The sequence below is a fragment of the Lissotriton vulgaris genome, chromosome 2_2, assembly GCF_964263255.1.
Source record: "Lissotriton vulgaris chromosome 2_2, aLisVul1.2, whole genome shotgun sequence".
Lineage (NCBI taxonomy): Eukaryota > Metazoa > Chordata > Amphibia > Caudata > Salamandridae > Lissotriton > Lissotriton vulgaris.
The window spans coordinates 79,968,746-79,994,872 of NC_141688.1; positions in this window are offsets into that span (position 1 = coordinate 79,968,746).

Here is a 26,127-nt window from a genome sequence, read left to right on the forward strand (position 1 = left end):
ACCTTCTCCTATCAAAGTAGAAATATGTATTGGTCAAGCTCAGTAAAGGCTGTTGGAAAGTTCAACAGTGAACACAGCAGCCTCATCCCAGACATCATATCTTTGTATGTCTTCTAGACCAGTCTCATTTCCTCTGCCTGCTCTAAACCCACACGTATGACAACTCAGGGTACTGTACTATTCCAAAAAGACCTGCAACTGAAATTCTGTCACTGTCTCCTCTTAAGTGGGATGGAATTGTTCAAAATTGGATAGTAGCTGCTGAAGAGAATATGGCACAAATTCGACTTTTTAACCTTAGGAGCAATCCGAGCTCTTTTAATTGACATGTCCACAGTGCCATTCCTGAGAGATTTCGTATTTCCTACTGGAGTGAGGGGACACAAACTGAAGCCAGTCCATGGCCATTACAGCAGCTCGACAGAACATGATATTTAAAGCTTCAAAGGACTATGTATCCTCCGACCCTCCCTGAAAGCCATACTGTGAATTACCATTTGTGAGTGACGTCAGCCATTCACTCCGACTTAGTCTTCCCTGATGAATAACATCTGACTGAGAAATATTTTTGATATTTTCTCGTTGAAAGGAACAGTCAAATGTCATTAATCGAAGTTTGATAATGACCATTGTAGAAGAAGGTACAGTAAAATGATTTAGAGGTTGCAGCGCCTTGGAAATAACTTAATGCACCTGCCACTAACGAGAACAGATAAGTGATATATAGCTTCAAGCAGCACTTTACCAATACTCTTCGAGCTAGTAGCTAGTTCAGCTTCAGTTGGCTTAGATGAGATTATACCGAAGCCTGAAGGGTCTTTCACGCTTCAGCCGTCAGCAATTGAAGCTTTAAATCAAACCTTCTTTAGATAATCTCTGGTGACTTCACCCAGCAACAATTAAAAGTGGACAGATTCTCCGTGCACGACGTGATTAGGAATTTAAATTGTTCGTCAGATGTTGGCCTGAGATATTGTGTAGCTATGAAAGCACCATAAATGAGATATGTGCTTTAGCAGGTAATAAATGTATGCAAAGCAGCCTGCTGGACAGCACACAATTTTCATAAAGGCAAATACAAGACTTGCGGCTGCGTAAACATGGGCATGGTGCCAGATTCACCAGTATTAGTATATTTCACGAGTTTCTCTAAAGAACGCCTTTCAAGATCTTTAGCTTTTTAGTCAGTGTATTTAAAAAGTGTCCTTTATAATGAATCGTTTAGCCTCGTTTTTTAAAAAACAATTCTTGAGAGAAGAACTTCTGCCAACACCAAATTCCCCTGGAGAGAGTCATGTTTGTTAGCTGCGCTTCCTTGCTCAGGGCAATCACTGATATTATAACACTCTCCTGGGCTACTTTTGTTTCCCAGGCTAGTGTTGCTTGATTACAGCGTTGGCATACAGACTGGACAAGTCCTGTGTCCAAAGTGGGAAAGGATAGAGAAAGTTGCTAAAAGCTAAACCAAGACTCAGTCGTAAACATGTGCCCTGGCTGGGCAGAACTGTGCAACTGATTATTATTATTATTATTATTATTATTATTATTATTATTATTATTTAACATTTGTAAAGTGCATCGCTACCCTAGGGAATCCCAGCGAGCGGATGGGCAGAGGATGTGGGTTCAATTTATAAAGCCGATTGCTGGAATAGCCAGGTCTTGAGAAGTTTTCGGAAGGGAAGAGGACGAGATTCAGCACGGAGGTGTAGGGGCACTGTGTTCCAGAGCCTGGCAACATTGCAGGAACATTATCTGCCCCCGCTTCTCACCCTTCTAAATTTAGGTATGATTGCAAGATGGAGATTAGTCAAGCGGTGGCATTTTCTGGGGCGGTAGGAGGTAATGAGAGACCTGTTGATAGCAGGGACGTTCCCCCATAGGGCCTTATGGGCTATGCACAGAGCTTTAAATGTAACTCTTTCGGAGACAGGTAGCTAGTGAAGCGTCTTCAGGGCTGGTTTGACCGACTTATTTTTTGGCACCCCCAGCAATAATTTAGCAGCACAGTTCTGTGCCACTTGGAGCTTCCCTAAAGTTGCTTTGGGTGCTCCTAAGTAACAGGAGTTTCCATAGTCCAATCGCGATAGGACCAATGCCTGTATCAGGGTCCTCCTTTCTCTCATCGGAAGGAGGGAGAGTACCTTACGGAGTGGTCTGATAGCACCGAACAGGCCCCTGTTACTCTTACTGCTTGGCCTTTGAACCTAAGGGAGCTGCCAAGCCAGACGCCCACGCTTTTTATCTTGGTCTTCGGGGTTGGGGCAGGGCTCAAGCAGGTGGGCCAAATCTGTTTGAGATCTATACTAGAGGTGTTGCCCAAGAGCATTAGCTCTGAATTTTTCACCATTTAGCTTGAGGCAAGAGTGCTGCATCCATGAGGCCACTTCCTGTAGATAGGTTTCAAAGTCAGAGTAGGCGCTTCATGGCCATAGAGGGTGATTACCAACTGCGTAAATATTTGGAAAAAGGGGACCCCTATATATATTCTATATAAAATTTAAACACATAATCACTTATAAAAACCATATATACAAAAAACAGTAGAAAACAAAAGAAAAATAGTCAACAACAATAAACAATAAAGCTCTATCAGAAATTATTTTGCTCATTGGTTTCTGTACACAAGTGGACTTAATATACTGTTTCATCCTAGGTTTTTATTTACAAAAAAACGTAAATTGTATTATCTAATCAATGTTTGTCACTTTGCTATAGACCTTTCCTAACTTCGATTACCAACTGCGTGTCATCTGCATAGGTGACAATTTTTATCCCACATAGCAAGATGCTATCCGCCAGTGGCTGCATATATACATTAAATGACGCCGGACTCAGGGAACATCCCTGTTGAACTCCGCAGCTGATCGCTTGGGTTCTAAAAGACGACTCCCCTGAGAAGACCTGAAAAGTTTACTATCTAGGTAAGATTGGGTCCAGGTAACTGCCTCACCTGAGACACCTCTCCTATAGAATGTTGAAATTAACTGTATCGAAGGCTGAAATCAAGTCTAGGAGGATGATGGCCACTGCCCCTCCTTGGTCAAGGATCAGCATAGATTACTCTACCACTACGACTGAGGGATGGTAACTCTGAGATCTGAAGTTGTCCTATTGTAGAGGTATTTAGTCCATCAGCTTATCAGTCACAGTGTTTGTGCTTTCCATCTCAAGTTGTCCTATTATGGAGGTATTTTGTCAGGAACCAGACAACTAGTCGAGGACCGTTTCAAGTAGCATTTTTGCTGATGAGGCAGGACGTCCAAGAAGGAAAATGCCCTCCAGAATGAATCCCAATAGAGGAAAAAGCCAGAGGGTAAAAAGCCTTTGTAGATGGCAGTGAAATTCTGCAAGGAGTTTTCAAAAGGAAGACACAGGAGAAATACACAGAAGTGAGTACTATATTGGTGAGAGACACTTCCTTATTAGTGCGGACGAGTTTTAAATAACTGGGGATACAGATCACCAGAGATACTCATGAATTTTACGAAAGACAATCTTCTCCCACTGATCGAGAGGTGGTGGACTGGAGGAGCCTTCCCCTATACCTAAAGGGTAGAGCGGCCCTATTTAAAATGGTGACCCTGCCCCGCTTTATTTACGTCTTACAAAATACCCCCTGTAGGGTTCCTCCGAACCTTTTTGGAAAGATAGAAGAAGAGCTACGTAAACTCCTCTGGAATGGGGACAGGTCTAGAATTTCACTTTTAAAGTGGCAGAGTGGGGTATACGAAGGGGGGCTAGCTGTCCTAAATGTTATGAGGTACTATTGGGCAGCACAGTTGAGTATGGTTAATGTTTGGGTGAATGCTGACAGGGCGGAACCGGCATACAAGGTAGTGCCCATTTATACAGGGCTAATGGATAGAAGTCACCAACGTTATATGAGAAGTCATAGGTAGGGTAGTCCCATTGGAGCCGAGATGGCTCATACTATGTATCTCGGGCGAGGACCCAGGGCCCAAACACCAGAAAGTGTGACTCATGATGGCAGCTGTGGTAACCAAGAGGAATGTGGCTAGGGAGTGGGGCACGGCTCTCCCCCTAAGGCTGGAGGCTTGGGAACAAGATCTAGACTGGTGCAGTCAAGCCGAGAAGGTCATTTATCAAAGCAGGGGCTGCCGTGGACGTGGACAGAGTTCCTGTGGGGGTGGGAAGAGTATAAGGGACATTGAAGAGATTATCCAGTATCCTCAACATGAAAATGTGGGCTGCTGTTGGGATCATTCAGATGGGGCACAGGTCAATCATTTAATCAATCAATCACTCATATCATTTGTAAAGCGCACTACTTACCCGTTAGGGTCTCAAGGCGCTGGGGGTGGGGGATGCTGCTACTGCTCGAATAGCCAGGTCTTGAGGAGTCTTCTGAAGGTTAGGAGGTCCAGGGTCTGCCGTAGTGGGATGGGGAGTGGGGTCCAGGTCTTGGCGGCGAGATGGGAGAACGTCCTTGGTGAGGGAGAGGATCAGCTGGGTGTCCTCGGCGTAGGAAATTATGTTGAGGTAGTGCAGTCGGGCGATGTGAGCGAGCGGTGCTATGTAGATGTTGAACAATGTTGGGCTGAGGGATGAGCCTTGGTGGCTTCCGAGCGGAAGGGGGGAGGCGGACGCTCTGAGTTCTGCTGGAGAGGAAGGAGGTGGTCCAGTCCAGAGCCTTGTCTTTTACACCCATCGTCGTGGAGGCGTGTACGTAGGATGCGGTGGCAGTCAGTGTCGCAGGCGGCTGACAGGTCCAAGAGGATGAGAGCCGTGGCTTCTCCGTTGTCCAGCATGGCTCTGATGTCATTGGTGGCTGCAATGAGGGCTGTTTCTGTGCTGTGGTTGCTGCGAAACCCAGACTGGGACGGATCCAGGATGCTGTCCTCCTCGAGGTAGCGGGTCAGTTGTATGTTGATAGTCTTCTCAATGAACTTCGCCGGGGACGGGAGCAGGGAGATGGGCCGGACGTTCTTGAGGTCCTTGGGGTCAGCCTTGGTTTTTTCGAGTAAGGCGTTGATCTCGGCTTGTTTCCAGCTCTCCAGGAAGGTTGCTGTCTCGAAGGAGATGTTGATGGCTTTCCAGATATGGGGTGCGATGGGGGTGCTGGCTTTGTTGAAGATGTGGTATGGGCATGGGTCTGGCGGAGATCCGAAGTGGTTGGTGTTCATGATTTTGATGGTGTCGTCGTCGTTTATGTTGGTCCAGGAGAGCAGGGAGTCGGTGCGGATGGTGGACATGGGGATGTTGTTTTCAGTGGTTGTCGGGGCGGTTGGGGCATTGAAGCTGTTGTGGATGTCTGCGATTTTTCAATGGAAGAAGGTGGCAAGGGAGTCGCACAGTTCTTGCGAGGGTGGGATGTCGTTGGTGTTGGAGTTAGAGGGTTCCTTCACGATGTTGAAGAGCTCTTTGCTGTTGTGTGCATTGTTGTCTAGGCGGTCTTTGAAGGAGGCCCTGTTGGCGGATTTGATGAGGTGATGGTGTCTGCGAGTGGTGTTCTTGTGGGCTGCGTAGCTGTCCGGTGTCTGTTCACGGAGCCATTTCTTCTCTAACTTTTGGCAGGTTTGCTTGGAGGCCAGGAGGTTTTCAGTGAACCAGCTGGCTTTCTTGTTGGCATGTCTGTTGGAGGGTTTCTTGATCGGGGAGGGTGTTGGGTCCATTGTCTGAGATTGCGGGCGGCGGTGTCGGGGTCGGTGGGGTCGGTGGGTCGGTTTTCCGGGCGAGGGTGGTGGTTAGCTGGTCTTCTGTGACTTTGCTCCAGCAGCGGCGGGGGATCTGTTGGGTGCGGTGGTGCATGGTGGGTTTCCGGAAGGTGAAGTAGATGCAGGTATGGTCAGTCCAGTGGAGTTCGGTGGTGTGGTTGAAGGAGACGTGGGCGCTTGTGGAGAAGATGGGGTCAAGCGTGTTGCTGGCAGAGTGGGTGGGTGTTGTGACGAGTTGTCGGAGTCTGAGGTTGGTGAGGTTGTCGGTCAGGGTTGTGGAATTGTGGGCGTTGTTGTTCTGGAGGTGGAAGTTCAGGTCCCCGAGAAGGATGTAGTCTGTGAAGGCGAGGACGTATGTACTGACGAGGTCGGTGATGGAGTCGTTGAACTGTGGTCAGGGTTCGGGGGGTCTGTAGAAGAGGGTTCCTCTGAGGGTGGTGTTGGGATCGGTGTGGATCTGGAAGTGAAGGTGTTCGGCGGTTCTGAGGGTGTCGTCAGTGTTGGTCAAGACTCTGAGAGTGTTCCTGTGGACGATGGCGATTCCTCCTCCTGCTCTGTTGGTGCGGCCCTTGGTTGATCTTGTAGCCGTCTGGGATGGCTATTGCGATGTCCGGTGCGGAGGAGCAGTTCAGCCAGGTCTCCGTCAGGAAGGCGACGTCTGGGGAGGTTGAGTCGAGTAGGTACTAAAGTCCAACGGCGTGTTTGCGGGTGGAGTGGGTGTTGGGAAGAAAGTTGGGTTCTTTCCTGGTGGGTGGATTTGTGGATCGGATGCTGGTGAGCTGCAGTTCCGGCAGGAAAAGGTTTCTAGGGTGTGCTTCGGGTGGCTAGGAAGCAGGTGTGTGATCGTCCAATGTTGAGTGCGTGGAGGTGCTGGCATCGTAGCGTCGTCGGGTGTTGTGGCGTTCGCTGGGGCCAGGGGTTCTGGCGCTGGGCGTAGTGCAGGTGCAGATGGGCACAGATGGGATTGCCTTATGCGCGCCTTCCTCGCGCCAACAGCACGGCCACACAGCGGCTGCCATAAGAAGGGGAGGTGGGAGTGAACGAATGGGAGAGCAGGGGGGCGTGCCGCAGGGGACGCATAGGTGGGAAACGGGAGTGAGGGGTACAGAATGCAAGAAAGGGCACAGGGCACAAAATGGCACAAGAGGGGAAAAAGGAGGAATGAAATGAAGGCAGAATAAACAGTGACAACAAAAGCAATGCAATTACGCTGAGGCAAAAGGGAAGCGAGCGGGATGGGCCGCAGGGTATGCAGCGGCTGGAAACCCACGGGAGGAACGGCGAGAAGGAGAGAAAGGGCACAGGGCACAGAATAGCTCAAGAGGGTGAAAGGAGGATGAAACGAAGACAAAATGACACTGACAGCAAAAAACAATACAATAACAGTGAGCAACCCCCGGCCTACCACTAGCCACCAGGGATGAGGCGCAGGTGGCAGCCTGTGGATGGAGGAGGGCCTCGAACATCCGTCAGCAGCAGCGGCAGCTGGGCTAAGGGCACACAGATGGTGCTGTGCGGCGTGGGGAGTGACCTGCCTAAAAAGGGTCAAGGGTCGAGGTGGAGATATTATGTATCAACAGTCCTTTACTATTCTCCGGGCTGAGGTGGAAGACAACAATGGTGTTTAAACGTGTGTTTATTTGAATGTAGAAAATTATGAGTATCATATTTTAGTAAATAGTTGAATAAACAGAAATAAAAAAAATAATAGAATACTAAAACTGAGGAAATGCACAACTTCAAGAAAAATGGAGTTCTTTAACAGGAAAACAACCGGGAGGGTCAGGTGCGAATAGCACTAAGGCAAAAAGCTCAAAGTGTTACAACGCAGGGAATGGCTGGCTTGTTTCCTTATACAAAGTGGTGCTAAAGGGTGTGGTGATGGACGGAGCATCTGAACCAATCAAACACTCACACCCAGTCAACAGATCTGGGTTTAATCCATCACCGTTCTTTAGCCCACTCTGCCACCCCAGTTCAGACATGGCTATATGCAAATCAGTCTGACCCTGTGCCTCATGGGAACAGTCCAGCCCGAGCTGCCAAGCCATGCCTTCCCTGGACCGGAAACAAGCTTCCGAGGACCGGTTTCCGGCATTCCAGCCGTCTTCAGCCCGGCTTGCTTGAATCCAGTGGCAAAGTCCATCACCACCCCCTTTTGTACCGCTTTGTTTCCTTATACAGGCACAAAAAACAGGGAGTTCATAGTATCCCATCTTTAATTGGGAATGAGCAATACATTCCTATACAGGGTTGGCTATTTGGGATTGGGCTAAAGTTAAGCCCAGAGTTCCTCACCAGGTAATTTTGGGGAAAAGAAGGCCTGCGAAAATGGAGACACCGATAGCGTCCTCCAGGAGCAGCTCTGCCACAGACCACAAAAAGAGGAATGGCAACACTGGTGTGACCCTCGCGCTCCCTGTCGGCACCCAATAACAAGTCCTGCCCGCTGATAGCAATTCGAACACCGGGAATGGGAAGGACACGAGTGGTAGTTCCACAGTATTTGGTCCATCAGTCATGGTGTCTTTGCTTTCCATCTCAAGTAGTTCTATTACTGAGATATTTACTCCATTAGATATAGATTAGAAATGTAAAGGTAATTTATGATGATAGTATTGATTGCATGAAATAGGGTTGACAATGACATATTGATGTGTGTATTTCATAGATATATTGATTATAAGATTTTATGTAATGAATGGTTTTATGCTATTATTTACTGTGATTTAAGCATACAAAGTTGATATGGTTGGATGTGATGTGTGTTTAAGGATCAGTGGTCAAAATAAACATTTTCTTGACTGACATCTGCCTGTCTCTTCCTTTCTGCGATGAAGTTATGGTGTGGGCTGGGTCTATTCATTACACCATCCCCAGCCAGCGTGTCTTCCATGGGAGGCTGTGATAGGCGATTCGTCTATACTTTCTGGGACAGTGGGTGCCTACCGTTCTTTTAACCCATCTCTGGTCCTGTGGGGGCAGAATGGGACAGTGTTGCTGTGCTTAGTCTCTCACAGGGTGTGTGGTTATCACCAGCCAATTAGCAAAAAGTCATTAGAAATTTTCTCCTGTTGTTTTCCTCATACTTTTGTAGAGTGCATTTCCGACTCCTATGGCATTCAGAAAGGGATTAGCACCTTTTATTATGTCAATACATATTTGAGGAAAATGCTTGAGTCCCACAAATTCAATTATTTTGTAGCACTATGGCCAAGCAACTTGCGTTATTAATTGGCCCACAAAATATCACTTATGAAACTGAGATGCCACATCCTTTATTCTTTTTCAACATTTGTGCATGTGTAATGTAATGGTAAAGCTGATTTGCATGTTTAAACTTTTGTTTCTGCCAGGGGTATATAGTCGTCCCAAAAGACGATTTCTTTCCCAACACATATTTATTTTATTTTTTATTTATTTAGAGGTTTTCTATAGTGCTAGCCAGACCCGAGGGTATCGGAGCGCTTTACAACATGTTGAAGAGGAGACAAAATACAGGACAATAGCATGGTAGGCAAATACAGAAAAGTTAAAACTTTACAGTTCTGCTGAGCGTCATAGTTGTGTCGTTTGAGGTAGGGAGGTCGAGGGATCCGAGGAGTAGCATTGAGGAAGAGGGGCCAAGATGTAGTCTCAAAGCCTAGGGAAAGCAAGCCTTATGGAGGAAATGTTCTCTTAGCGGTGCCGACCCAGGGGCTGAGAGTTTAAGGAGAGGGCATGAGGTAGGTAGTGGTAGTGCAATGTCAGATGGCTGCCCGGTGGGGGCGCGCTGTCAGGTGTCTGCCTGGTGAAGGCATTTAGGACCATATTTGGAGTGAAACACCGCTTGTAATGAATTTTGAATCCCCACAAACATGCAGGTTTTTGCTGTTCAACTACTTTCTTTTTGCAGGTGTCCCCACTCAGAAGTGTTCACACCACATGCCTGTGATATTTACGACATCATTTTACATCATACATGTGTGATGTTATGTGGGAGTAAATGGTCTTTTACGGGTAAGTTAATGTTGATGTACACATAATGTGAATTTACACTTATAAATCAGACCATATTACAAGGTTCATAGCTATGTTTGTCATCAGTGAGTAAGTTGCTCCATGAATTGAGCCTCCAGTGGAGGTTAATTCTGCTCTTTTTGCATATAAAGGATTTGATTGATTGATTGATTGATGCTTTATTTCGATATGCACATATCATAAAAGCAGTACAAAAAGATAAAAACAGCATGTCGAAATAAATAAGACTGTACAAGTGGAATGATAATTAAAACACGGTATGTCAGCATAAATTAGATAAAAAAGAATTAAATTGTTATAGACAGTCTTCTAAGTCTTAACAACCAAGCCCATTTTAAAAATTTTGCAACAGCACAAACAATAGGAGGGGCTGTATTAGTTAAAAGAATCCGTAGGGCAACAGAGTGCTGACGAGTCCCCAGTTCTCTGCAAATGGGGGCAAGCCAACGCGATCTGGGGCGACCATAGTCCTGGCATTCGAAAAGGAAGTGTGGCACCGTCTCTGGTTTGTCCGGACAAGAGGCACAAAAGCGTGATGTGGGCTGGGCTTTATTCCACCTTGAACAGAGATCCGCCAAGGGCAAGGTTCCTAGCCGAAATTTAATGTACAAGGACCTATCCATAGCCACTGTTATAATATCCATATATGGCTCATACAAGACAACGTCTTTGAACAACAGGAAAGCTGCGGTGGTTTTGCAATGCTGCTGGCTACTAGAACGCTTCACGTCAACCCACTCCCAGAAAAGTTTTTTTAGAATCTTCTTAGGTGGAGCGGAGTGACTATGCCAGCAAGAAGCCAAACCCAGTTCCCCTAAAAGATGTTTTATGTCCTTCAGCCATTTGATGCTGCTCCAACCGTCAGCATGCATCACTTCTGCTAGACCATTGGCATACGATTGTAGCTCCGGGACCCTCCACAAACGTGCCCAGAGCAGAAGGGGACGAAGCCGAGCCTGGTCCCTTATGGCTTTACAGCCAGTGTCCAAGAGCATTGGGATGGTCGGGCTGCTCGATGGAATAGCAAGAAGATCCTTGATAAATTTATTTTCGGCCTTACTCAATGAGTCGACTTTGCCCAAGCCCCACAGTTCCGATCCATAGAGAGAAGCAGGGACTGCACGAGCTTTATAAATCTCCAGTATGGGTGCAACACAATGTTTTGAGGAGTTATTGTATTCCTTAAGAAGGGCGCCCCCCACCCTTTTGTGGGCCAGAGTCATTTTATCAATGTGGGCAGTCCAGCTCATTGCATCATTCAGACGGATCCCCAGATAATCAAATTCCGCCACTCTTTCTAGGGGTATGGAGTTCAGGATTGGAGGGCGACCAAGTTTGCGGGGTGGGTGCATGACTAGGTACTTGGTCTTGTCTATGTTAATGACGAGGCCTTTAGTGGTACAGAAATCCTGGAAGCGGTTCAGCAAAAACTGTAGACCTTGGGGGGTTTTGGAGATGAGGAGGGTGTCGTCGGCGAACAACAGAGTTGGAATTTTTACTCCACCCAGGCTGGGGGCATCTGATGGTTCGCCCAATAGATGATCTACCACCCCGTTAATATAGAGGGAGAATAAGGTGGGGGCCAAAACACAGCCCTGTCTTACTCCCCTCTCGACCCTGATTTTATCGGTCTTTTCCCCATTCAACCCCCATCTAACCTGGGCATAGGTGTTGGTGTGCAGGTTAATGAGGAGGTTCAGTAGGTATGGGGGCATCCCTAGACCATGAAGCACCCTCCAAAGTTCCTCCCTTGGTACCAGGTCAAAGGCAGTCTTAAGGTCAATAAAGGCCAGATAGAGACTGCCTTTGCCCAGCACCACCACCTTCCAGTGTAACAACAAAAGCCTAAAGGCCTGTTCAATAGTTCCTGTACCCGAACGGAACCCAGCCTGCATGTCGGACAGAATGTGATTGTCGTCCACCCATTGAGTCATTCTCCCCAAGATGGTTTTCCCGGCCAATTTCTGGCTGGAGTCTATTAGGCTTATAGGCCTATAGTTCCCGGGTAAATCCCGACTGCCCTTTTTAAAAATGGGGACCACCTCTGCACCTCTCCAGGAGTCAGGCACAAGCCCTCCCCCCATGATTGCATTGAGGAGTGCAGAGATTAGAGCCCCCCATTCTTCCGGGTAAGCACGGAGGATGTCCCCCGGTAGGCCATCCGGGCCAGCTGCTTTCAAGGGGACCAAGGTTTTGATCTGCTTTGTTACATCAAGGGGGAAAAACAGATCCAGGTCACGGTCTAGAGTAAAGGCTGGGAAGTTAAAGGGATCATTAAGGGGGCCTTCAACAGCAGAGTACAGATTTTGGAAATGGGAAAACCAAGTCTGAGCATTAATCGCACAAGTCCTCCGGGAATCGGCGGGACGATTCCTTTTGCCCACCATGTCCCAAAAACCTTTAGCATCTTTCCCTCGGCTGGCAGCCAGAAGGTCCTGCCAGAAGCTATCCTCCCATTCCATCCTTGCATTTTTCTGGCAGAGTGATTTGATTAAGAAAGGACCACTACATTCCGATCTCTGCAAAATCTGGTGTTTGCACAGTAGTCCAAGTACTGTGGTTTTCACAGCAACCACGCCGTTTTACTTTAGTGAAGTAGAGCAGGTCAAACCTGCTGAAATGTACTGAGTGAACAACATGCAGTATATTAAAATACATGTGGAATTTGGTACAAAAAGCACCATATTAAGCATGTGATTCCATATTTTTCCGAGGAAGACTCAGAATAGTGGGTGTTTACCGCAGGTGGCAAATACCACACCTACAGACCCACCTAAACTGTTTGAGACAGTCGTACGTCACTTCTTCCAGAAATAATGCAGGTTCGTCAGTTATATTTGTTTTTTCTTAGGCTAGTGTGCATCTCGCCATCTATGTATTTATTTGTGCGTTCTGGATTTAAAATTTCACTAAGTCTGTATTGGTCTCAGTCAATTTGTAAAGCGCTTCGTATGAAAGCGCTATAGGAACCATCAGTGCTTAACTTCTTAACTTCTAAAAACAAGCATGGCATAGCCAATAGGTCTCGCCTTTGGGACTTTATAAGTGTTTAGCCATGCAACAGTTAATGTTGTTGCAGTAAGGATATTGTGCGGCATACCTAAATACTTATAAGGTCCCAAAGGCGAGACCTATTGGCTATGCCAGAAGCTGGGGCCACGTCCCTAAACACCTAGCCCTGCAGAGCAATTATAAGTACTGTATGCTCTCTTCTGTTCCAGGAATGGATCCATATCTTCTCCTGGTAACAAATTCTTATCATCGTTTTCTTTTAACGAGATTTCGTTTTGATTTAATTCACTTTATACTGGGCAACTTTAGAACCTGGACTAGACCCGCTGAACCATGTGATTGCGACCATTTTTCCACACAGGATACGATGCACTTTATCATGTTTCGCGGACATTATATTGAGATTAGAAAAAGATACCTGCTTCCAATATTACGTAATCAGGGTTTCATTCAGGTAAAACCAGCTTTGTTGTTCTTGCAACTTCTCCCTAATGTAAAAGTAGCTTTTTCTGTCGCTAGTTTTCTAGTTGCAGGAGCACGCTTAAATAAGCATCGCACAAGACATAGGCACTTTATCTCTGAACAATGAATTTCCTCTTTATCTCATCTATCTGAATGAGTTGTGTTTTAATAAGCCCTTCTTTTTATCTTTTTTAAATATTTATGTATGATTCATTGTAAATTTAGTGTTTTTAAAATAATGATCATTTGTTTTAATCTTGTAATAATTTGTGCTCTGACGAAATGGTGACATGTAATTTTGCTCGTTCTTTTATGATTTTTAATAATCGAATAAAGATAATTGACTGACTGAAGTACTTGGTGGGCATCACCGCCTCCACCAGGCCTAGTTTGGTGTCTGCTGAATGATTACAGTATACATCTGCATAGCAAAGCAACTGGGTATTTCAGGAAAACTTCAATCAAACCACCCGTATCACATCATACCAAGGGCATTTTCAACTGACACAACACTCACAGAGATTCATTTTTTTACAAACCACTAAGGACTGTCATCAGAAGCCTGCAAACAATAACACATAGTACCCATGTTAGCAGGAAACGCCAGCTTGCCCCTTCTTACGTTTTAACAACTTAGATCAACTGAGTAATTCATCCCAAACCAATCCAGCTATTGTGGCCTCAATCAACGCACTCGCTGCATACAGAACATCCTCGGTGCACACTGATCACACAATATATCAATTGCACAGTGTTCCCCAAAACCAATAGTTTTACAATGGTGGCAATAAACAGCCACTGCATATTGATTTCCCTATCAAATCCTGCTACCCAAAATAAAATTCCTTTGCTTAAACAGGGCCATCATGCAGTGCTCCACAAAATAGGCACATTGGTTTAAAAATATTTTTATACCACAAGTTACATCTAAAAAACATTAAGTCTGAGTCAAAAAATTCTAACGGGTGCAGGATTTCAGAGAGGACTTGAGCAACTAGCTAGAAGTACAGATCTTGACGCATGGCAGATTTGAGGGATCAGAGACCTCAAACAGATTAGGAATGAAAGTAAGGAAAATGCGGCCTTCATCGGATAAATGCTCTCTTTCTTGATAAAATGAGTTGCAAGAACTTCTAAAAGGATGACACGTTTTTGAGGCAGGTGTGTTTTATGGTTACCCGCTTTCCTAAAACCAGAGGTCATTTCATGACGGCATAACAGTTAATAATGGGGGGGGAGGTCGCTACCAGCCTTACGAAGCCTTTTTATAAAACGTAAATAAATAAAACACGCACATTACAAACATCTGGGATAAACGTGCACATAACTGCGTGAAGCAACTACAACGATTCCACGAGGCTCCGGCAGGCAAGCGAGGGTTGTTCACAAGGTCCCCGGCAGCTTTTAATGGCCACTTCATGCGGCTCTTATGGGTGACCACTGCTCATCAAGGTAGATGCACACTCACCTAATAATGCAGCTTCACGGCGCTGACAGGGTAGGGCGAAAGCACGTTAATTGCACTGCTAGTGATTTCACAGGCTTCGACAGTGCCTCTTCAGGCAGAATGACGGAGGCTCAGTCATACAAAGCCCTGCTGTCAGATTGAATTAGGCAGATCACGGGTTTGGTGCTTAAAGCTGCCTGTAACAGATTATGCGCTTTACAGGGGACACCGCATCCGTTGCCCCATGGGAATTCCCACGCTGGAAACATGAGCCCAAGAATGTGTTTTAGGCGGCTATCACCGGCGAGACACTACCGAAAGCCAGCTAACCTCAAGCATGTGACCCAGGGCACAATTACAAGGCTGGTTAGGGTAAGGACTGTAACACAACAGAATGGGCAGGCAGAGAGGTATGGGCAGGAAGATAAGAAATCCTAAACAAATAGCAAGTAAAATAAGACGTGCAGCCGAGTGGTGCGCACGCACGTGAGGGTCAAAAGCAGACATGGCAGGAGTCACAAGACGTGCGGCCGAGTGGTGCACTTAATGACCCGTGAAAGACAGATGGCTGCTGCAAGCGTGCACGCACGAGTGAACGCACGCGTGAACGCAAGCGCCAGGCCAGCCTAAAGTGTGGGGTAGCACTTTGAAAACTCACCCACTAAATGTCTCGCAGAGCAGTGCATGCGCTGGCTCAGCGAGACCTAAAAAACAGTAAGTGCAAGGGCCCATCTCAGGAGGCCACTGAAGCTTGTGCACCAACATCACTCTAAACCATTGCACTTTTACAAGTCAGACAATTCAGACTATTTCAGGCCACTTAACGCTAGAAGAATGTCATGCGAGGCAAGATACATTTTATGGGGCTTATTTCTGAGCCCCTTGCATCGGCGGCGCAATCTGCTGCAGGAAATTGAAAAGCACATATAAAGCCACCCGGCGTGGCTTTACAAGTGTTCCTAAATATCGCCCCATTTCATGAAACACGTTGAGTGTTAGGGGCGTGATATGGATGTTTCTGTGAGTGTTCCCATGCAACACCCATATCCACTGATGCATTTCCAGATTCCCCCACGGGTGGCGTAGCAAGGCGCAACGAGAAGAAATGTTTTCTTTTCTCCTCGTTTTTTCCTCTTTCAATGCAAGCTGGTTTCTATAGCACACATTGGAAGTGAAATCACCTCAAGTGATTGTTTTGTGCAAGAAGGTGCCCCTTCCTGCATGTAAACAATCTTCCCACGACGCAGGAATCCTTGCACCATGGTGCAAGGGTGCCTGCGCCAGCGCATGGCAGCAGTTTGTGCCCCAGCACAGGGAATGGCACATAGCAGGGCGGGGGAGCGTCGCCCCACTGCTTTCTCGCAGTGCGCGAAGCAGAAACATAAAATGGTAAAACTATCATTTTATGTTTCTGCATGACAAAACAGAAGAGGGTTGGTTGGTTGTGGGCTGCTTTGCTCTAGGGCAGGGGAGGAGTGGCTTGCCCACTGCTGAGGGTGCTGACTGACTGGTGGCCCTCTAGGGCCGACCAAATCAGTCATGCACACTCTGGGCCCGATTCACAGAACTAACTTAAGACAAAATCCTAAACTTACTACGATTTTGGTATTCACCGAAGGCACTACTTACTCATTTTGGTATTCACAGAAGGTACTTAGGGGCATATGTAGGTAATTTCCATTTTGCGATTCCCAAGTAGCGATTTTTAAGGAATCGCTATTTGAGAATAGCAAAATGGAATGTAGGTAAAAATTCGCAATTTTTTTGCGAATCTCTAACATTCCTTAATTATGATTAGCAAATTGCGAATCGCAATTAAAAAATGAGTGTCCAATTCATTCCTATGGGCTGAGGCCCATAGGAATGAATGGGGATACATTCTCAAATTGCGATTTTCTATGAGAAAATTGCAATTTGAGAATCTCAATTCAATGGGTGCCAGGTGTCCAAAGGACACCTATTGCACCCCTAGAATGTGCCTGTAAGTACATGTGGCGCACATATATGCCCTAAGAGCATGTCTGTGCGCCATATGGCACTTTGAATTTTTTTTAAAAATGCATTTTTGGAGGAATTCGCAAAATACTTGAAGTAGGTGGTATTTTGTGATTCTTTATGCAAAAATCGCAATTTTTAAAGCACCTCTACATAGCATTTAAGGAATCGCAAAATTGCGATTCCTTAAATGCTATAAGCAAAATAAGGAATCACAATTTTTGCGATTTTTTTTTTTTGCTAAGTGGCACCTACATATCAAAACGCCGTTTGCTATTTGCAAACGGCTACCTACATATGCCCCTTAATCATTTTGGTATTCACAGAAGTTAGGAGTCCTAACTTTAGGACTCTTAAATGCCTTCTGTGAATACCGAAAGTCTTAAAGTTAGGATTTCTCTCAGTTTAGGAGTAGTAAAGTTAGGACTCCTAACTTTAGGACTCCTAAATGCCTTCTGTGAATACCGAAAGTCTCAAAGTTAGGATTTTTCTCAGTTTAGGAGTCCTAAAGTTAGGAGTCCTAATTTACTACTCCTAAACTGAGAAAAATCCTAACTTTAAGACTTTCGGTATTCACAGAAGGCATTTAGGAATCCTAAAGTTAAGTTAGGAGTCCTAACTTCTGTGAATACCGAAATGAGTAAGTGCCTTCTGTGATTACCAAAATGGTAGTAAGTTTTGGATTTTGTCTTAAGTTAATTCTCTGAATCGGGCTCTCTGCCTTTTCTTCATATAGGCTGCATGCAGCCTACATGGAGAAAATGCATGCAGCCTAAATGGAGAAAATGAATGCAGCCTACATTGAGAAAATGGCCTCCCAATAGGCGTCTGGCTGGTTGACATCCGGACCAATCACAACAATGCCATCTCATGGTTGAGATTGGCTATGGGGAGGGAAGGGAGGCTGCCTGCTTCCTGTTCCTGCCGGTGGCAGGAGAGCAGGAGAGGAGCAAAGACGACGCAGGATCGGGCCGGCTAAAATAAGGTAACTTTTTTTAAATGTATTTTTATTTGAAAAAAAAGCCATCCTTGAGAACTCCCCGCGCGACCCCCCACCCGCGAGTCATGCCGGCCACGACTGGCACAGAGATGAAACATGTTGCTATAAATTTGTCGCATCCGTGTGCCTCAAAACGAATGCAGCATGGCGCAGCAAATTAACTTGCGGCACCATGCTGCGTTAGTTTCTCATAAATAAGCCCCACAATGTGTACTGACTTATTGAAAACTATTTTGCTGCTCATTTTAAAATTAGACCCACAGTGCCCCTATGTGGTGGGCTGTCATCAGTGATGGTGTTGAGTATTGAGGGCCTCATTATGATGGCGGTGGGACAGCCACCATCAGGCCATCGGTGGATGTCCCACAGCCATCGGACCGTGGAGGTCGGCCCACCGCCTTACAATGGCGGACGGATGGAGGGCGGTCAGAGAGACCAACCACCATGGATATGCTGGGACTATCAGAGGGATTGCAGTCACTACTATTGTGGCGGTCAGGCACTGCAGTAGGGACTACAATGTCCCTTCCCCCCGGCCATTTCATTACTGTGAACCTGCCATAAAAGGCAGGTGTAAAGTGACTTGGGGCCCCTAGCAGGGCCCACTTCCTCCCTGGGTCTTCGCTGTGGACCCTGAGGGGCACCATCCCCCTACATATCCCTGCACCATGTGGCAGGCACCACATCGTGCCTGCCACTTAGTGCAGGGATATGTGAGATGTGTTTATTTTGTACTGCGTGTGCTGCAGCCCATAGCACATGCTGCAATACAAAACATACACGTTGCTACCTCCTTGAAGGCGCTCGCATCCTAATACCGATGGTGGCACCACCGACAGTTAGCCGGGCAGTTCCATTACCAACATGCTGGCGGTCGACTCTGTGCCTGTGTCAAAGACCGGAAACCAATGGCTAAAATTAAGCACTGGGAACCACACAAATAAATAAATACATTCAGCTGCTTCTCCTGGTTGTCTCTTAATAAGGGGGAAAAGCTAATTTTAGGAGAAAGCACGAAAGCATCAGAACTGGGAGGAACACGCAGCAGACATGGTACAGCATCCGCTCTGGTCTAGGCTAGCTCAACATGAGCATCAAGAGTAGAGGCGTAACCAGGAGTGGCAAACAAAGCAATACAAAGTCTGGGAAACGAGGGCTTTGTTTCCCCATTGTGTGCGCAGAAAAGACGTACATTCTCACGACTTATTTCGGGGTACAAACAAATGATCATACTGTCTACTTTACTAACATGTTTCTTACATTTCAACGTGTTCCGCAGCCAAATCTACAGAGGACAAGCTTCAATTCACAATGTGGTTAGTTACTGTTCTGGCACGACCCTGCTGCTGGTCGCCGACTCCACGGTGGAAATATGCCAGACTCATTAAAAGAATGAGCATTTCTCTGGCTGACTACACGAAGGTCTGTGTTGCATCAGATCACCAGGTGGTGTTCAGCAACCTGCTTCACTGTTGAGAGGAGGAGGCGGAGCCTGCGCTGGGGCCAGAGACGTGTTAAGGCATGGGCAAAGTGGCCTCTTGCCCAGGGCCCCAGGGGGGCCCTGATAGAGCCAGCTCTGTTCTGCAAAGAGTCTTGCCCTGATGACCTTACATCATTTTCAAACATAGTTTTAAATGTAATTTTTCTTACATTTATTTTTAATGTGTGTGATTCGTGAGAATACATTACCAACATTTTGCAAAAAAATAGATTTGTGTTTCATGCAACACACATCAAAAACGTTTCTTTTAGATCAAAACAGGCCCCCACATTGGAGAAATGGGAAGGAGTCACAGAGATTATTTACAGTAATATAAGTGGGTTGCTGCTGTGTTACAACATTGAAAACACATCACTATTCCTTAATATTAGATGTAAATACATTTAGAAAGTGTCCCTGTGTGCCTGTGCACTGTCAGTGACCTGGCAAAAGAGGGCAAGAAAGGGTTGAAACTGGAGCATAAATTCAAAGCTCTTCTGAACAGGGCCCCCCAAAATACGATTGGTCAAGTCCCCCAAAATCCTCAAGATGTCCCTGGCTGGAGCAGTGCAAACACTGGGTTTAAATCAGAGCAAAGTCTCTGAAGATGCCACTTCTGCTGAACCAGAACTGTACTGCGACGAGCCTTTGGTGCTGGTTGGTGCTGCACCTAGGATGCCATGAGCAAGAGTCTGTCAGACCCAAATCCTATGGCAACTCCAATATCTTCCTACCTGTTAACAAGAGATAGTCACTTTGACTGCTGGGAAAATCCCTTGAGGTCCCAGGTAGATCTATTTCTGCATTCGGGGATCCAGAGAGCCTTGTTCCTACCCAACACAGACCTCCTCATACATCCTCCGCAGTCGATCACTCAATGCACTCAATGTATTATCATACCACTATCGCTATAAAATGACAAAGAGGAAGAGACAAGCATCACTCCAGGGAAAGGGCCTTCAGGGTATGTCATTCGTGCTCTGCTATTCTTAGACCTTAAACTGAATTAGACTAAGCAGCAACGTGAAACAGTTTTCCCTTTTCTGTAAACAATAATCTAAACGACTTCTATTGGTTCCAGCCAGAAATCAACTGTCTCCATTCTTGTAACCCTAGCCAAGCACTGTGGCAACAATTGGAACCAGGAAGGACACATATATTTACTCTGATATTGGTACTGGATGTAAAAGAAGATATAAAATAACATAGAAAATAAACAATAAACAGCTCATAAACTGGGGCAAAGGCAATGAGTCTCTGATGTCAGAAATGGCTTCTTAACTAAGCCTGGGAGTAGTACTCCGCTACGCTCGTGAAGCGTACATAGTTTGCGCTACAACGCACTACGCAAATTGCACGTAGCACAGTGCAAAAACGCGTAGCATAGCGGCCTTTTTTGTTTGCTTTCGGTCCTCAACGTCAAGTTGGCGATTGCGAGAGAGTGGAAAATAAATCTCCCAGCAAGATTCTGAACACGGGGAGGTCAGGTTTCTCATTGCAAGCATCCAGCACTGTGCAATTAGTGTGAACAGCATTTCCCTACTGCACTACGCAGTTCGCGTAGCTACTCGTAGGGTGCGTAGTGCGAAGTGCACTTCGCGTACCTATGCGTAGCACTACTAGGCAAACTACGCCCAGGGTTACTCAAGTTCAATTGAAGACTCTGTAATCTATGGGGGAAATTGACAAGGCCACATTTGGATCCATTACCACTATTTCCTTTGTATGCATTTACTCACCTACCTGCAATAGACAGGGTTGACATGAACACCTTTCTGATGTTCCAGTTGGCATTAATGCTAAACATATCTCCCAGCCTTCAGAAGAGATGCCCCCAAGCTCACTGAGCTTTGTGGTGTTGGATTTATTGTGGACCTATTCAGGCAAGACCTAGGCAGTTCTTTTTCCTGGGCCACCTGGGATTCTGTGTTGTGTTGCCTGCCTGGAGATCACTCATTCTACTTTCCCACGTCCATTTTAGCCATCACATCTGTCAAACCTCTGTCTGTCATGGTGGGCATCTGCCTCCCCCTGCCTGCTTCCATCCTCTCTCCTCCTGAATGATCCACCTGTATTACATAATAGTAATATTAACTATTCACGGACGGATGCCTTTGGGCCCCTGGGGGACAACATTGGCAGCCAATAAGTGGTCAATGATCAGAAGTGCCTGTTTGCAGGAAAAATGGGTGAGCAAAGTCTTTAGAGTTTAAGGACGTTTCTCTATTTTCGGTCCTGAAAGGCTCTCTCGTGGGTCCCTTCCACCATACTTGCTTGGGTTCCGTCTTGTAGAACAGAACAGCACAGACGTTGTATTGAGAAAAAACAGAAGTAGTGGAGCAATGACAATGCGCCAGAAACCTCAAGAGACCAGCACCTATTTCTTGGTGTTAGGTGTTTGCAAGCCCTGAATGGATTGGATTTTCTTGTTGGGAGTGTACGATTCTGTTACCAATGCATATTCTAGCTACGTCCTTATTACAATATGGGCAGAATACGGTGCAGTATTTATGTTTTTTTTGTGAGTCCAACTGATGGTAAGACATAATTTACAAGCTGAAAGTGTTTCAGATGGTTGGAGTATGAGTTACTAAATATATCGATATTGGCTAGATACGCTCTTGAGTATTGCTGGGGCAGGGGCTAGAAGCAATCCAATCATCTCTGAAAAGTTGGTGGGGCATGACACAGTTGGAGGAGCATGACATTAAACTGTAAAAGACCTTAATTAGAGGCAAAGGGTCGCTTTGGTCATTCCTTTCATGGGGTCGGCCAGGTCCAGTGTGGTAACAGAGAGAGTTTGGCCTTCGAAGATCATTAACCAGCAAGTCTTCCACACAAGGTAGGGTATATGCATCAAATGTGCCTCTAGCAACGACTTTTGGGCAGTCTGTACATAAATGTATCCTGTTATCTTGTATAGGGATCTGCACAATCAGCTGAACTTCGCAGTTCCACAGGGTTCCTCTCTATGGCCGACGGATTCAATGTCTACATGGCTCCACTCACCTCCTCAATCTCATGGCCTAAGCATTGTCTCATATACAGCTGACACACAAATAATACGCTTCCTCCCAGAAGACATACCCAACTCACAATCCAACTTCGTAATGTGCATGCCCAACATAGCATACTGGATGAAAAGGAGTTGCGTAAAGCTTGACATAACAGACGTGGTAATATTCGGCAACCACAACTTTACATGTACCCCGACCTGGTGGCCCGACACCCTAGAACCAGCACCCGTTTCCACCAATGCCACTAAGAACCTGGTTATCATGATTAACAACCAAATCTCTGTGACCAGCCATGTCAACATGATAGCAGCAACATTCTTCCACCCTTAAGATGCTCAGAAAAAATCCTCAAATTGCTCCCACTATATAACTGAAGTTCTCATCACCAGTAGACTAGACTACAACAATGCCCTCCGAGCTCACAAACAGACTTCAAGTAGTTTTAAAATGCAACTTTCAAATTCATATTTAACCTTTCAAGCCCACATCTCTTTACACCTCAGAGACATCCATTTGCCCCCATCCAGAAACACGCTACATTCAAACTACTCATAGATACCACTTATAGAAACAAGCCACTTCCCACCTTAAGTCCTGCCTACCTCAACGAAAGCATCCACTTCCACTGCCCTACTGGGCACCTCAGATCACCTTGACAACTCCTCACCCACATCCCTCGCATTTAATGCACTAAAATGGGAGTACCTGCCTTTTACCAAATCGCCCCCAAGACCTGGAACTTGCTGCCCTTGCCCATGAGACCAGCCTTGAAATTAAGAAAAATTAAAACCTTGCTTTTTAATAGCTTTGCTTTCACTTTCGAGGGTGCCAGATACCATACCACACCATAATAGAACATAATATAACATAACATAACTGAATCGCCATGGAAAAGGGGACAGGTGATTCTCTCTCTTTTGCTACGCAAATTTATAATGATTTGCATCTGCAATTGCAGACTCAAACCATTGATTTGCTACTGAGAAATAAAAGGGGGAGGTAAACACATGCAGAGGAGAAGCTATTTCCAGAGAAGAGCTTCCGCCGTGTGAAGTGTGACCACAGGCATCAGTGGAAGCGGATCTTGAGGCCTTTCATTGGCCTGCGGGCAGAGCCTGGAAGGGCTTCAGTGGGAGGCGTGCATACAGTACAGAAAGCACTGAGACTTGAGCCTGGGTTGTTGTCACCCGTGATGGTCCTTTGTAGATCACTGGTTTAGGTGTGCAGACAGGACACAGCAATAGTTACTGGGGATCTTGTCACCAATATTAGGCTCTGTACACTTGGTGATGCTTGTGAGGTAGGCGAGCATCCAGAACAGAAAGCAGCAGTAGCTGCCTGATTCGACCTGGAGACTTCTCGCCAATAATAGCCCATTGGAGAGATGAGGCTTGCTGAACTAGGTGTGCAGTACAGAATGTTGTGAAGTTTCCCACCTTTGATCATGAGACCATGATTGGCTGATTGGCCTTTTGACAGCGGCTATTGAGGCTTGCAGCGGAAGGCATGGTCCCAGTACAGAACCTAGCAGCAGTCCTCTGGCGATGGGGTGTCCACCAGGGTTCTTGCTGCCACTGACAGGCCTTTGAAGAGATAGAGATGAGCCTTGCAGAATAGCTGCCTGGCAGCGGGGTATTCCAGCTAGGATCATGAGGCCATGATTGATCTTTTGACACCGGCCAGTGAGGCTGGCTGTGGTAGGCCTGCACCCAGCACAAAGCGCAGCAAATGACCTCGTCATGGGGTCTTTCAACTGGAATCCATAGCAGACCATCAGAACAAAGGCAGGCGTGGCAGGAGTCGTCTGCTGGTGGGGTCTTCAATCTGGGATCATCTCACCAATGGCAGGCGGGGATGCCCCCCGACGCGGGCATGCGCCCAATGCCACGTACTCTTAGACACGCACTCATCCCTCATCTGCAGTCCAAGTTCCCACAAATAAATCGCATCTAAACCCAATATGATTATCTAAGCAAACAATGCATTTTAATTTAAGAAGAGTGCACATTACATTTAAGCTTTAAACAAACACGGCAGTTTGGGTTATAATAACCCTGCCCGCCTCCGGCACTTCACCTCGGAGTCGAGCTGGGTGGAGCGGAGCCAGATCCGTGCCCTCGGGCCCACACGCTGCCTGCTTACATCCTCCTGGCATGGGCATTGGCTGTTTGTTTGTTTTCTCTCTTCCAATGAAAATATTAACATCCACCATGTGTTCGCTGGTTTCTTCTAAAGTGTTTGGGAATCTCCATATTATCTAAAACTATGTTCTGTATATGGTTCATGCCCTCCTAGCCCCCCCATCTGCTAGCGTGTGCCAGTCTCCCCGCTGCAAGCATCTCACCTGCAGCACTCCATGCTACACCAGTACCTCGATCACATGCCACTCTGTTAGTGCAGCACAAGCGTGACCTGCAGCACAACTTCTAATGCCAGTCCTGGGGCCACCATTGCAGCGTTTTATGACAATGCGTTCCTTCGCTGTTAAGTTATCCACGCACAATCGTGACCTGCGGCTGCAGCACACTATTTTACACCATTGCTGCAACTACAGACCACTGTGCTGTGCATAACAATACTGACCTGCAGCTATTGCCACTACAGACCACCGTACTGTGGCCAACAATACTGACCTGCAGCAATTGCCACTACAGACCACCGTACTGTGGCCAACAATACTGACCTGCAGTTACCATTGCTTCACCTGTACTTGAGCCATAAATACATCTGTCACTGCTCTACAGTACTGGATCACCCCATGCCACGCCAGTACTGGGGCCAGATACTACAACCTTGACCTGCAGCAGGACATAGTATACAAATACTGTACTGAAACGCTATTGTATCTGTACACAACAATATTGACCCTGAGCAACTCATGGTACATCAGCACAAGGGCAATATACTAGTGAAACATGCAGTACTACCACACAGTACTTCGCAAATGCAACGCAAAACCGACAGTACTGGAACAACACACCACTCTACCTAATGCACCACAATCCTGACTGTAGTGCCGCAAGCCAAACTATACTGCTTTTAAGCACCCCCATGCTGCACCAACACTAGTACCACACACCACCCTAGTACTGACATGCAGCACCACATATCACACCATTACTGGCCTCACACAGCATACTGCCAACTCTTCGGACCATACTGGAGCCACCCAGCACTCGGCCTGCGCAACACAATCCTGCAAAACAACACCTCGTGCAAAACAGTACTGACCTTAGGCACCCCATGCTCCAACGCTACACCACCACTATGAAAACACACAACTGTGATAGTGTTTCACATAATTTACATGTATCTGGTGCCTCATATTACACCAGCACAGGTTCCACACAGCACTCTGCCAATGCAACAAAATTCAGGGTGCAGCACGCACCCTCTACTACACCAGTACTGGAACCACATAGCAATTTACACATGCACCCAATCTGGACTGCACTACTGAATGCTAAGCGAACAGGCAGCCCACACTTCACTCTGCTCCACTTCACTCTACCAGTGTGCAACCGTGCTGAGCTACAGATCTTATTTACCACAAGTACTGCTCTGCCAGCGGACAGCTACCCTGCCCTGCAACACTTATACTACGCCTGTAGCGGGAATCACACAGCACTCTACTACACTGTAGACCTAACTTACAGCTTTCCACTATACCATCCTGAGTGGAACACCTATCGCCCTGGCAGTGTGCCACAATCCGGGCTAGCATTATTTCATGCTACAACAGTACTGGCACAGCACACTCATCTTTGAGTGTACCATAATACTGAGCTGCATCACAGTGCTGCAACATAATGGCATCACACAAACCAATGCTGTGTACCGCAATCAGGCACTGCATCACACATTGCTACACCAGTACTGGCACCACACACTGTTCTGTCAGTATACCACAATCCAGTACCGACATCACACACTGCTCTGTCAGTATACCTAAATCCAGTACTGGCACCACATACTGCTCCGTTAACATATCCCAATCCAGTGCTGGCACCACACAA